Genomic DNA, 6,000 nt, shown 5'->3' on the forward strand with positions numbered 1-6,000 from the left:
TGTCTCCCTGCCTCAGTTTCCTCATCTGTAAAATATGGGAAATTAAAGCATCTTCCTGCTAGGGTTTTACTAAGAACCAAAAGAGATACTATTTGTAAAAAGCATTAGCATAGGTATGTGACATATGTTCCATTCCCTATAATATACATACATGTAATAAACATGTATGTATGCATTTATTAGGCTAAATATGTGATTTGATCTGTAGGGAGTTTCCGAGAACTCCCATCACTAGTGTAGATGGGCAAATTCTCCGTTACTTATAACCTTGTAAAGCTTAATTAAAGAAGTACCGTGGAGTAGCAGGTAGAGAGCTGACCACAGTCTCCAAAAGGATTGGAGTTCCAGTCCCCATTGGCACAGAGGGGTAATGAGACCCTGGGCCAATCCCCTCTTTTCAATGCTTCAGACAACTAAGACTATATGTGTATAATATCTGTGTGTGGATTCCTAAGGAGACTTCAGTGAATTAGAATCCTGATGGAGATTGCGGATGGCTTCTAGAACATGATGACTACAAGAGGAACCCAGTTATGGAGCCAATGTCATTTTCCCAGGCTCAGGACCAGCTTCCCCCGGCTCAAGCAGGAGGGACCTACCAACTGGGCTGCTCCTAACGTTAGGGAGAACTTACTAAGGCTCATCAGAGCAGCTTTTTAAGTCTATAATTTATCTCTTTAGCAGGACTCTCAAACCCACAGGAAGGAGTCAGGGGGGAATGAAGGCACTGTATTATGCACAGCTAGCTGCGAGTTTTGCCAGTTCTGGGTACCTCCTGAAAGATGAACTAATACACAGTGAAATGGAACTTCTGTGGAAGCGTTGCTTGAGTGAATTACTAAAGGAATGGCAAGTTTACAGATGAAGTGAAAGGAACCCAAGGGAGTAAGAGGCTGAGACCATTTTATTTAGAATACATAGTAAAATTCTAACTTAAGGCAGAGAAACTGGCTCTACAGAGAGTTTCTTAGGAATTTTGTAAATCGGCACAGAAGCCTCTAAAATAGTGGTTTTGGAATAACTCTGTAATAATAACTGGCATTTATATGATGCCTTAAGACTCACAAAGAGATTTATATATATTATTTCATTGGTGCCTCGGGGCAACATTGTCTGTTTGGATGCTCTTCTTATTCCCATCTTAAAGATGGGAGAACTGAGTCTCAGAGAACTACAGTGACTTGACCAGGTTCACCCAGATGGCCAGTGTCTAATCTCGCATTTGAGCCACTGGCATTCTAGTCTACAGATCCAAAGCTCTAAACTGCCTCCTGGCTCCCAGATAAATTCTTTCATCCATTTCAAATGCTAATGATTTCATTCAATCATTCAAAATGCATTTAAGTGCCTACAGAGTGACATTAAGTCAATCAACAAACATTTCTTAATCTCCTATTAAACAGGCACCTTCAGGAAGGCTGAAAAGGCAAAAGTCAAAGTAATCTTGGGCCTCAGAAATGTCTAGGCACACCTGGGGTAAAATGTTTATTTATAGGGTCTTACAAAATAGATTCAGAATGACTTATAGCAGTAGAGGAAGGGTACTAGGAAAAGTAAAACAAAGAAGCCTTGGGCAAGTCACTCTCTCTCTGGATCTCAGTTTCCTCACCTGTAAAATCAAGAGATTAGACCAAATGGTCTCTAAAGTCTCTTCCTGCTCTAAATATCAGATCTCACACACAAGAATAGGGAACAGATCCAGCAGAGGGAGAGGTAGCATTGTGGGGTATTAGTTGTTTCCATTTCTACTCTGTCCATCAAAGTCTCCTTTGATCATATTCACATAACCAGGTTGTAATGTTCCCCTGATGCTCATTTAGGTGAATTTCCCAGTGTTCCAAATGGAAATTTCCCAATTTCTAAAATAGTCAGGTTCAATCCTAGAGGCCAGGAGCTCTCTAATTCCTTTCTGGACGTAATTCTTCCTTTCTTTTTTTCCACCATTTAGACTCCTTTTAACTTTTCCCACTCAGTCAGAGAAACTAGTCTAAGACATCAGTTCCAACACCATTTTTTTTCCATTAAAATCCACCTGCCTTTCCAATGGCAGTGAGTCGATGGCAGGAGATATTGACATCTAGCTATATAGATACACACAGTGATTCCACCAGTCCTTTCTAAAAAAATTTGGTTCACCTAAAAAAAAATAATAAAACTACTTCAAATAGTTTTTTTTTCCCTTTAAATCCCAATTACTGAGTAAGAAAGAAAGGTCAAATTCCTTTGACATCACCCGGAAGGGCTTTTTTATCGCTCATGGCTATAAAACATATTCCTTTTATTTTCCAGTTGTTCCCCTAGTAGAGTAGCCTGAATACCAATAGGAAGGATCTCTAAAATGCCATAAAGCAGAAGATATTTATCTGTTAAATTCTATGTACAGTATCCTAACAAATGCCAGAGATAGAAAGATTGCCCTCTGCACAGAAATCCTTGTTTAGATGTCTTCTTTATGCTAACAATGACAGGGCTCCCTGGTTTGTGCTGTCCTAAAAAATCAGACTGCGTTTTTCCAATAGCAGACTTTATATCAAAAAGAAAAAGGAAGGCACGTTTTTGGCACGGAGATATTTTATGTAGATAATAAATTCCCTTCTACCCCCTTGGAACTCGACTAACTACAAGTATCTACCCAGAAGATGAAATGTAAAGATTTATACCATCAGAAGTATTCAGGGTACTAAAGAATGTTGGGTTTTTTTTTCTTCTTCCCTATCCTACCCTGTCAACTTTGTTTACTGTTCCTTTTGATTTCTATTCTATACTGGGTCCAAAAAATTATGGGCGTGACTGTATCAGGAGAACTTCTCAATGAAAAAAAAAAGGTGGGGAGCGGGGCTTTGGGAGGGTCAAAACAGGAAATCAGAGAAATAAAGGAGCTCCCTGGATGGCATCCTGAATGAACACTGCTGCATCCCAGGTGGTGCTGGGGGAATGATCAAGCCTGGCTGGCACTAACCAGCAAAGGTGTGTTTAAGCCTATAGTGTTTTGTTTTGTTTTTTTCTTAGTATCTGAATGTATTTTTAGAATTCACTTATAAAGGCACGCTGCTGATTGTGCTTCTAAGTCAATCAAAGGAAACAAGCTTGAAAGAATACCAGCCCAGGGACTGCCTTCACAAGTCAGAGTGTGCATTGTCAGAGCAGAGGCTCACAGCTACATTAGTTATCACAACTTAACTAGGTGGCTATTGACCACACGTTGGCTGCTCTCTCAGACACATCTGTAACAGTCACGGCCCCTACAGGTTTGGGCATTTTTTTTTAACCTTCTCGCGATTCAACTTTTTTTTTTTTTAATGAGCGATTTCAATATTTTCTCTACAATAAATAACAATATTGTGAATTTGACTCTCATGCTTATCCCATTCCTGACTATTCTAGGAATAATTTATTTATACCATGGTATAAATCTACTTGACAGGCCCATTTGCAATGGGGCCTTGGGCTCCCTACCTCATAGAAACATAAAGTCAAATACAAGCTTTTATTTGTTTAAAACATTTCAATTGTTAGCCTTGTTCCCCTAGAAAACACAGGAGGAAGGTTCAAGGGTAGGCGTCTGGCCCGGATTGTATTTTACTCTGGCATTTTCTAGGCTGGCGTTCAGGAGAACTTAAAAACACAGTAGGAGATTTTTGGGGGGGAGGGGAGAAGGGGGATAGAAAAAAGAAAAAGGAAACCAAATGACTGAAATTTGTATTTCTAGATTTGAGCTTCAGCAGTTTCCTTGCTTCCAAGGGAGGCTGGTTGCAGGGGAAAAGAAACATCACAATAACAGGAGCTTAAACAATTGCACCTATGCATTTGGGTAACAAAAGCACTAGCCACCTGGATTGGCTGCATTTGGCCCCAAATGCTAGCAACAGTCTATACAGCATTCAAGTGACATTCCAGAATGAGCCAAGCTGGGAGGCATCATCCCCCCCCAGGCTTTAGAAGAATACGACTTCCTACCTTGCAAAGACAGATGGAAGGTAAGTTCCTTCAAACAAAGTTGTAAGTAAAAACCAGGCAGCAGTTGCAGTAAATTGGATCCTTTCGGTTCCTGTATACATATAGCAGTTCTGCAATAAGGGGGGGAAGAAAATATAATGGGAGGAGCAGCTGGGAACCAGTGACCTCCTGTAGCTGAGTCCTCTTTGTGAATCAAGCTTGGACAGCCAGGGCTTCTGATTTGCATGGATTAACTCCGCTGGACAGATTCGGAGCCCGATACATTTAAATTTATCTGGCGCGATGGCCAAAAGATGGGAGAGAGAATGAATGAGAGACAGAGCAAGGGAGGGAGAAAGGGAAAAAAAAAGAAAGACAGGAGATCGGAAAGCATGGATAAGCTGCTTCGTGCAGAGCTGTGTCTCAAAAGAGCTACAGCTCCCTCTTCATGTCACAGTTGTAAGATAAGAACTGTTGTCATTAAGGGCTGCTTAATCACTGGGAAAATATATATGGTATATAGTATATCAATCTGGACGGGCTGATGCTTGGTCGGACCCAATTTTTAGGAACACTTGAGGATTCTCTCTCTCTCTCTCTCTCTCTCTCTCTCTCTCTCTCTCTCTCTCTCTCTCTCTCTCTCTCTCTCTCTCTCTCTCTCTCCTGTGTGTGTGTGTGTTTTCCAGGATTCTGAGATGAAGGGGGCTTTCAATCATCTGTCAGAAATCAAGAAGACATTCTCATGAAACTCCAAATGAGTTTGGAGCATTGCAATGCTTGGGAGTGAATAGTGTGCCCCCATCAACAAAAGGAACCCACACAATTTGGAACAAGGCTCATAGGTGTGAAATTGAAGCGAGCCTGGTTTTCAAAAGTGCTGACAAGTTGTTTGCGGTAACTTTTAGAAGATGATGATGAGCAAAAAAAAAGTATTTGAAATGTGATTCATCATAATTATTTAGGATAACCCAAATGTGGCACTGAGCAGGCAGGGCCTTTTATTTTTCCTTTTAAAAATATTCTTTTAATATTGTAGTAGATTTTCTTCTTTATTTAGATTTATCACAGAGAGAATTAAAAGCCTTCTTTTAAATGTTACAAATGGATGCCCTTAAAGAAAGGCAGATGTGAATATAAAAATCACAAGTTTTAGAAATGGAAAGGACTGTAGAGATCATTTAATTCAACAATATATTTTATTTTATTGATGTTGGAAGTGGGACCCAGAGAGATTTAGAGCCTTGGCTAGTATCCCATAGGAAGTATGTGGGAAAGGTAACATTCAAATCCAGTTCATCTGATTCCAAATCAAGTATTTCTTCACTATCTCTTCTACTACCTGTAGTTCTTGGTCATTGGTTCTTCAGAATTACTAATGGTATTCTTCCTATATTATACCTACTACTCTCTATGAAATCTAAGTTACTATGCCTTCCTCTCCTTTCCTTGGAAATTTATATCTTTTTAAAGTCATTCTTCCAAGATCTCATTAGCTACATTATATCACAGGTAGACAAAGAATCCATCATTCTATATCTTTATTTTTTTTTAAACCCTTATGTTCTATCTTGGAATCAATTGATTCCAAGGTAGAATTGCTGTAAGGGCTAGGAAATGGGGCTTAAGTGACTTGCCCAGGGTCACACAGTTAGGAAGTATCTGAGACCAGATTTGAACCAAGGACCTCTCATCTCTGGGCTTGACTCTCAATCTACTGAGCCACCCAGCTGTCCCCCATTCTATATCTTTAAACCATGGTCAAAAAAAGTCAAATCTCATCCCCTAAATCCATCTTCTTAGACAATTGTTTATTTTTCATTTCCCACTTTCTCCAAAATCCACAACAGTAATTATGATTAAAATACCACCTGGGTTCAACCCCCTAACTAAACATTTACTACCTCTGGGATCCCAACTTTCTATGCCTCAGTTTTCTCATCTACAAAATAAGAGTTGGATTCAGTGGTTTCTAAGTTCTCTTCTGCTGATAATTATAAGCTCCAATGAGATGACACATCCCAAGACTTTCCATTATATTCCAAATACCTATTGGAAGATAGCATA

At 39.7% G+C, this 6,000-nt stretch overlaps 1 protein-coding gene across 1 annotated transcript in view; it reads right to left on the reverse strand.

Moving 5' to 3' along the window:
• ADGRL2 (adhesion G protein-coupled receptor L2) overlaps window positions 1-4,334 on the reverse strand; it is an 894,229-nt gene extending 889,895 nt beyond the window's left edge. The window contains exon 1 of the mRNA XM_056815432.1: window positions 3,958-4,334. The gene's annotated coding sequence lies outside the window, so the exon portion shown is untranslated. The remainder of the gene's footprint in view (window positions 1-3,957) is intronic.
• Between the last annotated feature and the right edge of the window lie 1,666 nt (window positions 4,335-6,000).

The sequence above is a fragment of the Monodelphis domestica genome, chromosome 2 (genome assembly GCF_027887165.1).
Source record: "Monodelphis domestica isolate mMonDom1 chromosome 2, mMonDom1.pri, whole genome shotgun sequence".
NCBI classification, from domain to species: Eukaryota; Metazoa; Chordata; class Mammalia; order Didelphimorphia; family Didelphidae; genus Monodelphis; species Monodelphis domestica.